Genomic DNA, 9479 nt, shown 5'->3' with positions numbered 1-9479 from the left:
TCTTCTGCTCTATTTCTGTGCTGGTTAGGCCTCAACTGGAGTATTGTGTCCAGTTCTGGGCACCGCATTTCAAGAAAGATGTGGAGAAATTGGAGAGAGTCCAGAGGAGGGCAACAAGAATAATTAAAGGTCTTGAGAACATAACCTACGAAGGAAGGTTGAAAGAATTGGGTTTGTTTAGTTTGGAAAAGAGAAGACTGAGAAGGGGACATGATAGCAGTTTTCAGGTATCTAAAAGGGAGTCATAAGGAGGAGGGAGAAAATTTGTTCCTCTTAACCTCTAAGGATAGAACAAGAGGCAATGGGCTTAAACTGCAGCAAGGGAGATTTGGGTTGGACATTAGAAAAAGTTCCTAACTGTCAAGGTGGTTAAACACTGGAATAAATTGCCTAGGGAGGTTGTGGAATCTCCATCTCTGGAGATATTTAAGAGTAGGTTAGATAAATGTCTACCAGGGATGGTCTAGACAGTATTTGGTCCTGCCATGAGTGCAGGGGACTGGACTCGATGACCTCTCAAGATCCCTTCCAGTCCTAGAATCTATGAATCTATAATACCTTTATGGGCACTCACAGCTAAGAGATTGTGGGATTTAATGGGCATGGAGAGATTGATCTAATCTCATATTGTTAAAGGTAGTCCCTCCAGGACAATATTATATATTATAATCAGGGCTGAATTGAACAAGTTACATTGCCACTGCCTTTACTTATTAGTTCTGCAGAATATTTCACTTCCATTCCACGCATAGGCCGTAATTTGAAATGTTGTATCTGAGGCAGTGTTTCCGCAAAGTGAGGGACATGTCCAAGGAGGACAATAAAGCACTAGTTTTGAGGGGTTAATACAGACCTTTCAAATGTTCTTCTGAGTCTGTGCTTTCATTTAAAACAAAATTATTATACTGCAAAGAAAAAAGTTTAAATCTGGAGTGCAACCAAAGGAATGATGTCTGTCCAAGCTTACAGAGACCTTGAAACAATAGAACTGAAGTGTGAACTGCTCCATGCATTTCAATGGGTGCTAACTCAAATGTCGCTTATAATGCTTTAAATGTCACTGTTGCTTATGATCTCAGTGCTTATCAAAATATGTATGAAAAGAGAGGAAGTATCATAGGGCAGTGGCTCTCAACCTTTCCAGACAACTGAACCCCTTTCAGGAGTCTGATTTGTCTTGCGTACTCCCAAGTTTCACCTCATTTAAGAACTACTTGGTTACAAAATCAGACATAAAAATGCAAAAGTGTCACATCGCACTATTACTGAAATATTGCTTTTTACCATCTAATTATACAATAAATCAATTGGAATATAAATATTGTACTTATAGTACAGTGTATAGTATATAGAGCAATATAACCAAGTCTGTATGAAATTTTAGTTTGTATTGACTTTGCTAGTGCTTTTTATGTAGCCTCTTATAAAACTAGGCCAATATCTCAATGAGTTGATGTACCCTCTGGAAGACCTCTGCGAACCCCTAGAGGTACACGTACCCCTGGTTGAGAACCACTGGGTGAAGATCTACCCCAGTGTTTCCCGAAGTAGGAGAATGGGCATGAAGGACTAGCTCAGGAGGAATGGGGAGAAGACACATCAATTAAAATTGATAGGCCTTTAATAACACATGGTGTAGCTGTGGAGGGCATAATTGGTTTCATTTCCTGAAGGGGAAACTAACTTTCAGAAGTCTGGGAAACATTGATCCAGGGTGTAGAGTGTAGATCCCCTCTGTATGCTGATGACACAGCCTAGTGATTTTGTATTAGCATAAAAAGGCAGAATGTGTGGTGGTATGGGAATCTTGATTCTTTAAATTGCTGGGTTTTTTAGTATAATTTCAAACAACGCTACATTATGCAAAAAATTAATCTTCTTGTAAGGAAAGAGGTACCAAACAGTTTAAATGAACAATGTTTCAGCCAGCAAGAATTGTAGGAAGCCAAGTGTAACAAATATCTTCACAATAGCATCACTACCACTGTTTAAAAAAAAAAAAAAAAAAAAAAAGCTGAAAATCTTTATTCTCAATGGCCCTGGACAGCAAGTTTTACTATTTAAACAGTTGCAAGGATAACGCTTACATGGGGAAAAACAAACCGCTAATGCATCTGGGCGTGACTGTGTAGATCATACTGGCGGTGAAACAGAACGCTGCTTAGAACTACAAAGCTCTGCATTCCACTCAGAGCCAACAAGAAGAGAGGATGGGTGGGGGTCATGTGCTGAGTAGGAAAATTGTTGCATTCTGAACCAATTGGAGTGTTTTCATGGTCACTGGCTCCAAAGCCTAACGTGCTGTGCAAATTACTAAAAACTGCAAGAGAAGGGCAAGGGCAATAGGTAACCTGAACAGGTGAGTGAATAGCAATACACACTGTTGAATAGGGTGTAATGCTATTCTGTCTCTCTTGCAGGACATAATAGGTACCTACTGCTTCCAATACTGCTGATCGCTGTAGCATGTCTGCAATCAGTAATCATGACACCTAGCAAGCAGGCCTCCTTGCCTATACTCTGTAACAGAACTTGTGGAATTCTAAAATGCAGTTTCATTCCCCACCCCATAGTAGTAGCTTCCTTCAGCCTGAGCAGTCATGTGAAGATTGTTTCTCATTTCCCCCATATGATGGTATCCAGACAAATCAGACTCACTGAGGGTTTAGAGTAGCTTCCACCTATGATTGATTGTTCCTGTAGAACTAATGATCCAGATGCAGGAGCCGGACTGGTGAGAGGTTCATGTAAGGGACTAGGCTGAAGTTGCTCCCAATTTCTTATTCCAAGCTGAAGTTTTTTTAAAAAAGCATTGTGTACATCGGGGTAGGCAACCTATAGCATGGGTGCTAAAGGCGGCATGCGAGCTGATTTTCAGTGGCAGTCACACTGCCCAGGTCCTGGCCACCAGTCCTGGGGGCTCTGCATTTTAATTTAATTTTAAATGAAGCTTCTTAAACATTTTAAAAGCCTTATTTACTTTTCATACAACAATAGTTTAGTTATATATTATAGACTTATAGAAAGAGACCTTCTAAAAACATTAAAATGTATTACTGGCACGCAAAACCTTAAATGAGAGTGAATAAATGAAGATTCGGCTCAGCACTTCTGAAAGGTTGCCGATCTCTGGTGTACATTTATATTTTTAGGAATTCCACCTCAATGAGACTGAACTTTATAACACTATAGAAGTGTGTGTTTTGAGAACATGCTTTACAGAGGCACAAGCAAGTCCTCAGGTGCCCATTATGTCATTTCCTATTAAATCTGAGTTATTTATTCACATTGAGGATGTGTACATGACAAAATACCTCTTGATCACCCCAAGTCGCATGTCCCTGCAATCATTAGACCAGGAGTTTCCAAACTTTTTGCTGGCACAATCCCATTTTAATGAAATATTTCCTCCTGGGACCCCAGACAGCATGACCTCACATGCACTTTACATGTGAGCTCACGCTGTTTGGAGGATGTCATTTAGCTCCACAGGACATGCCATCCTCCCCAGGGCATGACCTCATATGTATAGTTCATGCAAGGTCACACTGTGTGAAGGATGCTATTTTGAGTGGAGCAAGTGTGGAGGATTTTAGTTCCCCTTCCTTTTGCTTGAAGGAAAACTGCTCCCCTTCCTCTTTGGCAAGAAAGGTGAAGACCCAGCAGGCTGAGAAATCTGAAGTGGGAGAACCATGAGAACCTTATGTCTAGCTGAGGTGTTTCTGGGTATTAGTGGGTGGAGCAGCAGCAGCATCTGACAGGTGTCCAGCCAGAAATAGCCTTTCTCCTCTATCTACAGTCTCTGCAGAAAAATGTATACCACCACCTGCTTCCCTTCCACTGCAAGGGGGAAGAGAAAAGAAAGAGATCTGGCAACACAAGCTAGCCACCACCTCCTTTCCCCTCTAGACGAAAGACAGACCAATAATGTATCAGATATTCTATGCAAAATCTGTCTTTTGAAACATTTTAATCTTCTAAGATGCAGGAAATGCTCTGGTTGTTTCAAAAATTTCTGGGAGAATATCTCCAACCCACTATTCTTATCTGGTTTTGTACCAATACACACATACATTTGTTTGGCTGCTTATTGACCTGCTTGTTAGATTTCCCTCAAGATACCATTTGGTGGTCATGCTCTATGGAATGATAGAGAACATGTATTCACTGGCACTATATATCTGGTGTATTTCTGGTAAATTTAGCAAACAGTTGAAAGCCACACTTCATCTTATCTCATACACAGTTTTCTGCCTTCATGAAAGCACGTGTCCCATTAATGACACTGTTCTTGCTACAGATCTGTTAGGTGTGTTAGTTCAGCCCATGTCAACATATACTTGTCCCTCTTTTGATTTTAGTAGGCAGATGAACACATAGATAATGTCTTGTGAGGATCTTCCTAGTTGGACAGTGCCGTGTCTGCAGATATTGGCAATGCTTTCTATGTGTCATGCTTGGTTGTCTTGCCTTTTTCCTTTCGACTCACTGTTAAAATGAAATCTGCTATCATTGGAATGTACCACAGGGACACAGAAGTTTTGAAGAGGATGGATTTATTGCCTGGCATGTGGAGTCCTGTCAGCATGCTGGCATTCAGGGGTGAAATAGCCTTTTGATGAAATGTGATCGCTTCTTGATGAAGCTGTCTGATCCCTTCATCGCATGGCCACAGCCTAATGAGGGGGAGTGGACATGTATCTTCTGTATGCAGTTTTGTTGTAGCATGTCTATCCCAGGATATTGGAGAGACAAGGTGGGTGAGGCAATATCTTTTATTGGACTAACTGCTGCTGGTGAGAGAAACTAGCTTTCTTCTGTGTCAGTCATGTGTGAAGATTCATTAGGTTTAGGGAACAGTTGTGCCCTGAGGAGCAGGATTGTAAAATGTGGATACAATATGGAACTGTAGGGTTCCTTTTGTGATGATAATGAGTCTGTTGTAGGCGTTGTGGTCTTTTACACGTGATACAAGTGGAGTGCTTATGTCAGTCTGGCTAGCTGAGGTGCCATGTTTTGCATGTCTATTCTGCGTTGGGCTGTGCCAGCTAGGCAGCAAACACATTATTTTGTCTGATATTTTTATTGTTATGAGATGCATGTGTGTGACTTCTGAGAACATAGAATGGAGGTGTAACCCTATTGCCACCCTTTGTGATATTGAGTGGTTGCGAATGCACTTTTCTGAGAAATGGTTCGCTCAGGGTATGTCTATACTGCAACTGGGAGTGTCCTTCCCAGCTCATGTAGAGAGACAGGCGCTCGCTCTGTTTGAGCTAGCGTGCTTAAAATAGCAGGATCGCCCGGGATTTCACACGGGGCAGCTCAAGGGCACTGCTTCTGTACAAACCCACCTGGACCCCATTGGTACATACCTAGTGCCTAGCCGAAGCCACCGCCCATACTCGCCCAGCTACACTGCTATTTTTAGCATGCCAGCTCAAGCAGAGTTAGCGTGTGTCTATCTACCTGAGTTGGGAAGAATGCTCCCAGCTGCAGTGTGGACCTACCCTTAGTGGCCATGCTATCCCTGATATTCGTCAGCATTGTAACCTGTTAATATTTGCTGCAAAGCCAATGGCCTTTAATCTCCTAGATTGTCTTTTGCTCTTTGAAATTTCTGTGCTGTTTTTAGTAATGATGTAGCACTCATAGGGAAGTGTCAGGGCTAGATTTACCCGTGCCAAGACCCCCTAAGGATTGAAGATCTCCTGAGGGAGGTCAGAGGAAACAACTCTGGTTGCAGTAGCAGAGTTTGATATGCTATGAAAGGACTCAACAGCAATGTAGCTAGTGCAAGGTGTGTGGGTTTGGTATTGGATACTAAGTCCTCACTACAAACTTTGGTTGACGTAAGTTACATTGAAGCAAAGCTGCCAAAGTTATGCTATCACTCATCCACATGCACACTTGGCTGCTTGCGTCAGCTCTGCTCCTACTCGCCAGGAGGCTTGCGTTGATGCCAAGTGTGGTACACCAGGGAGAGAACCCAGTGTGGCATGTGACACCATCCAGTGCAATGCCTTCTTGGAAGCTTTTTCTAAAGTGTTTTTGGGGATAGAAATGACTTGCCCAGGGACCTCTGGGAGCTGGGGATCAAGTTCTCAGCATGCAATTTTCCATCCCATAATGCCATCCATATCCCATAATTTTTGCGTCTTTTTTTTAATCCCACAAACGCACATAGCACTTTTGCTCTGGTCATCTCTTGCAGAAGCATGGAGCCCACACAGGTCTGCACTATTCTCATGAATGTTGCAAATACAGGTAGAACAATCCTCCAGTGTTTGCAGACCCATGAAAAGAATCACAAAAATAAGGGGACATAATGATTTCTTCAAGGACAGCTTGTTAAGGGACATAATAAAAAACAATTTAAGGTTGTTGGTGGCATTCCCAGGCAAACTGAAGATGGTGGAGTGCCACTTCTGAGCCCAAGCACTGACTAGTAGGGTTGCTTTATAATTCAGGTTTGGAATGATGAGCAGTGGCTACAGAACTTTCAGGTAGGAAAGGCCACATTTCTAGATCTGAGTGCTGAGTTCACTCCAGCCATCCTACGCAGGGACACAAAAAAGAGAGCTGCACTGACAGTGGTGCAGTGAGTGGCGATCTCACTGTGGAAGCTTGTGATGCTGGATTGCTACTAGTCAGCAAGAAATCACTGTGGAGTAGGAAAGTCCACAGTGGTGGCCATTGTCATGCAGGTATGCCAGGCCATTTATCATCTCCTGCTGCACAGGACAGTGACTTTCAGCAATGTGCAGGACATTGTGGACGTATCTGCAGCAATGGGGTTCCCAAAATGCAGCAGCGTGATAGATGGCATGTATATCTCTGTTTTGGCACCAGTTCACCTTGCCACCAAATAGCTCAACAGAAAGGGTGACTTTTCCATGGTTATGCAAGCAACGGGACACTTCTCCAATATCAGAGAAGGTGCATAACACTCATGTCTTTAAGAACACAGGTCTGTTCAGAAAGCTGCAAGCAGGGACTTTTTTCCCCAGCTGATGGATTATCATTGGTAATATTGAAATGCCAAGCGTGATTCTGGAGGACTCAGCCTACCCCTTGCTCCCCTGGCTCAAGAAGCCATACACTGGCCACCTTGACAACGCCAAGGAATGATTCAGCTACTGTCTCAGCAGGTGCAGAATGATTGCTGAATGTGTTTTTGGTAGACTGAAGAGTTTCTGGTGGTGTTTACTCACTAGATTGTATCTCAGGGGAAAAAATATCCCAGTGGTTATAGGTGCCTGCTGTGTCCTGCATAATACCTGTGATGCAAAGGGGGAGAAGCTGCTGCCAGGGCGGAGGTGGAGTGGATGTCTGTTGACTATTATAAGAGCCCAGTATGAAGCTGTGCTAACTCATGGCATGGCTGGTATCCCCCCCCACCACTTCCTCCTCTTCATTGTTCATGGCAGTGGTCTTTGTCTTGCGCACCTCCAAGGTATCCGTATTGGTCTACAGAGTACTGTTGAGGTCTCCACCAAGTATGATATGCAGTTCCTTGTGAAAACAGCAGGTCTGTGGCTCAGCATCAGATTTATTGTTGCACTCCCTGGCCTTGTGGCATCCTTGGTGAGGTTCTTTTGCTTTCATATGGCACTGCTGCTGATCCCTGTTGTACCTCTTTGTCTGCATCCACCATGCAATCTACTCAACGATGTTCACATTTCTATGGCTGGTCCATAACTGTGCTTGCACAGCCTCTTCTCCTCACAGGTCCTGGAGATCCAATACCTCCTGGCTACTCTGGGTAGGAGCGTGTTTAGTGCATGAAGCCAGCATGCTCAATTGGACAATTGCAAACAACAAGAGAAAGTTGTTAGATGTGCTCATCAAGGAAAAGACATTTCAAAAACACACTGAGACTTTTAAAGGGTAGGGGGAGTGACTTCCAGTCTATGTGACACCCTGGGCAATGGAGTTTACAATTGTGACCACAGAGGTCCGTGCCATAAGGAATGGAGCATTGTGGGATAGCTGCTGGAGGACTGTTAGGGTCAACACAGGTTGTGCAGTGTCTACATTCACACTGTGTTGACCTCACGAGGTTTACCATGGCTCTATGCCATTTAGAAAGGTGGTTTTACTGCATTGCCATAATGGGGCACTTACTTCAGCCAGGGATCAATTTTGGTGTGGACATGGATATGTGCACAAATAGGTTAACACAAGTTCTTAACCAAGAGTTTTCAAAGGTACCAGTGGGGCCTTACTTGCCTTACTGTACAAGTCATACAAAGTCATACAAACATAAAAGTATTGAACATTCAGTTCTAATGGTGTTTTGGTACCTTTCATAAACACCATAATTCAACAAATACTTTAAAGTATAGATGGCAGCAATTAGTTACTATATTTATTCCCTTGATTAAATACAGTGTTTGAACCTTTGTGACTGTGGAAGAAAGATTTCAATGGCTAATGACATCTGATTTATTTTCCAGAGAAATACAGTTAACTAGTGTTCATCTTAACATAACTAGAGAGAGAGAGAGAGACTGTGTGCGTGTGTGTGTGTGTATTAGTATTATTATAGACTGCGATGGGTTGGATGCACCCCACACCAGACAGGAATGAGTTAAGGAGTTGCTACGGGCTGCAATTGGAGCTACTCCTATGCCTGCAAGGCATGTCAGGAATGGAGGATAAGTTATCTCCCCAAAAGAGGGGGAGGGCCCAGCTAAATAGGAGGCAGCTCTGGGAGGAGGACAGATTGCTACAGCCCCCACAGCTCCTAGTGAGAGGCCAAATGTAAAGCAGTACCTGTTCCTCTATCTATATAATGTCTGAGCACCTTGAGAGAAAGGTGGAACAGACTACAGCCAATTACCTGGCTTAAGGCATTTTCTGCTGGTTTAACAGAAGATATTGAGTTGGACTGCAGCTTGCCCCAAGACCATTCTGAAGGTAGAGTGGCCAATGGCTTGTCTAGGGCTGGTAGGTTATTCTTTCCCCCCCACCCCCACCCTTTGTCTTCTTTCTTTTTGTTTTTTTGGAATCTCGGAAGGGCAGATTCCAGAGGAAGTCAGCCAGAGGGCCAAGTTTCTGTCCTCAGTGTGGTGATGTTAACTGCCCCAACCTGGATAATTGGAACCCAAGTACATGACCCTGTCACACCCCAATGGGGTGCCACAGGGGGACTAAATCTTTGACACACCCAAAACATTGTTAAAAGAACACTTCTAAGAGTGCAAAGTCAAGCATTCAAGTCAATATACACCAGAATTAAGGTTGTTTGTGTCACAAAGTGTGTGTGCCTCATTTTCTGGAAGTTTGACTTGAGCTCCAGGGCCTGATTTGCAAAAGTGCTGAGCAGTCAGAGTTGAAACTCAGTGTAAAATGTTTTGAGCATATGCAGTGCTATATAATGCCAAGTACTCTGAAAAATTAGGTCCTAGATAACTCAAATTTGGCACTTGAAATTAATGGAAACTTTTGACCTTAATCTCTCTGTGCCTCAGTTC

Source organism: Gopherus flavomarginatus, chromosome 2, assembly GCF_025201925.1.
Source record: "Gopherus flavomarginatus isolate rGopFla2 chromosome 2, rGopFla2.mat.asm, whole genome shotgun sequence".
NCBI lineage: Eukaryota > Metazoa > Chordata > Testudines > Testudinidae > Gopherus > Gopherus flavomarginatus.
The sequence above is the reverse complement of the archived record's forward strand: the minus strand, read 5'-3'. Positions refer to the sequence as shown.